Genomic DNA, 1,882 nt, shown 5'->3' with positions numbered 1-1,882 from the left:
GAGAATTAACCAGTAAGAGGCTGAAACTATGGGCCAGGCAGTGTTTAAAAGAATACAGTTTCCGTGTAATTATTTCGGATAAAGCTAGCCGGTTGCTGGGAACTGGGCGGCGGGAACGCAGCCCGCCGCTTCACACTACAGATTGGCGCTCCAACGTGGTGCTAAATCCACTTAAAAACCTTGCCCGCTTGGGATCGGAAAGAAAGTTCTCTGAGACCATGCCAATGGCTCACTGCTCCCTTCCTGCACCTGGGCAGATGGCGGAATCAGGCTTAGGCGAGCGGGACAGCATTTGCGGATTCCTGCCGCCATAGAGAGAGAGGTGTTTTCAGACTGCTCTGCGCGTCAGATTCGGCTGTAACTTGGATGAAAAGAGTTTCTGTGCTGCACGCTCAGTCTCAGAATTAAACTGCTGAGTGCGGCTCCAATGTGGACTGCTGTGTGCCTGGAACTGTGTGCGGCTCAGGGGCACCAAATGACTGAGGCAGGAGCGGCTTTGGCTCTGCTCCGCCATGCTAAACTGTGCTGACCTCAGGCAGGTCTGTCGTAATTACCATAATAACAGCGCAGTTAAGGTTTAGACTTGGCTGTAAACAGGTACTGTATTACCTCTACCTGGTGCAACTTAAGTTTTTAAGAAGTGGTTAACCTTTTAAGAAGTGCTCCTGGATAGTAAAAAATTACAGATTCACAATAGGAAATATTCAGACATAGAAGGCCTTTAAATGGCTCACGTAGGCTTAAAAGAGAGAAAAAGAAAATATAGAGAATAAAGTTAATGCCTTAAAAAAGGGGTAAAGTCTTTAAAGAGACAGAATAAAGTAAAGTGATAGAGTGAAAATAAGCCACGTAAAAATGGAAAATTCACAGAGAGTCTGGATTATGTATTTTATTGTGTTTTCTTTGAAATTTTTGACTGTAAAGGAGCTAAATACAGAGAGACATTTCATTATATGGGCTGCCAGTCTAGACCAGAATGGACATTTTAATGGTATGACTTCAGGATTTGGATCTAAGAACATGATGCTTTGGAAAAGAGTTTCTTCTTTTGTTTTCACAGAGGACGAGACTCTGTGGATTGCTTCTATCCCAATATGGTATGATAGACCACGCCCTCCTGAAAGGTTGCTGTGAACATCTTCAAAAAATTACTTCACTCAACTGCCAACTGAGAGGAACCTAGCACACAGGTTATACCATGAAAGACCTAAATAACAACGCCCCCACTCAGCAGGAAGCAGTTTGGAGAGAAATAACTGCGCCCACATTCCCAAATATTGTTTATGAATGTTCTTTTACATTTAAAGGGGGAGATGATATAGATATGAATAATTTGCATTGGTATGGATTTTAAGGTCAATTTGTTATATGTATATGTATTTCTGATCTTGATTAAGCTATTGTGATTGTAGTTCATTTTAAAAACTGTAATGTATAATTAGGAAATATAGGTTGTTAATGGATAATCATTGATAATAGTCAAGCTTGTAGTCATGTTAGTCATTTTCTAGATGTGCATAGATATATTTCAGATAGGCATTCTTCATATCTTTCAAAGACTGCAGAATATGGCATTTAATGTTTTAATAACTTAGGGTTTTTCATGACAATGAGACACGTCTGCTCCTGGCAGCACCAATCTACTTCGAGAGGAAGATGGGCATCGAAGAGGCTACTTATGGAGTTTGTTAGCCATTTGGGCAAGAAACTGCTCTTGGCTGGACTGTTCCATAAACTGGACACAAGGAACCCACAGAAAGAGGACTGCTGAACTTGCCTAAAGGTGAGATGGTCTTTCGGGGTTCCTGATTCATGAAAGAGTCTGCGAGACGTTCTGCAGGACACAGCAGAAAGTGACTGAACTGTCTTTGGAATTTCCTGC

This window comes from Arvicola amphibius, chromosome 12, assembly GCF_903992535.2.
Source record: "Arvicola amphibius chromosome 12, mArvAmp1.2, whole genome shotgun sequence".
NCBI lineage: Eukaryota > Metazoa > Chordata > Mammalia > Rodentia > Cricetidae > Arvicola > Arvicola amphibius.
This window is presented reverse-complemented; position numbering follows the sequence as displayed.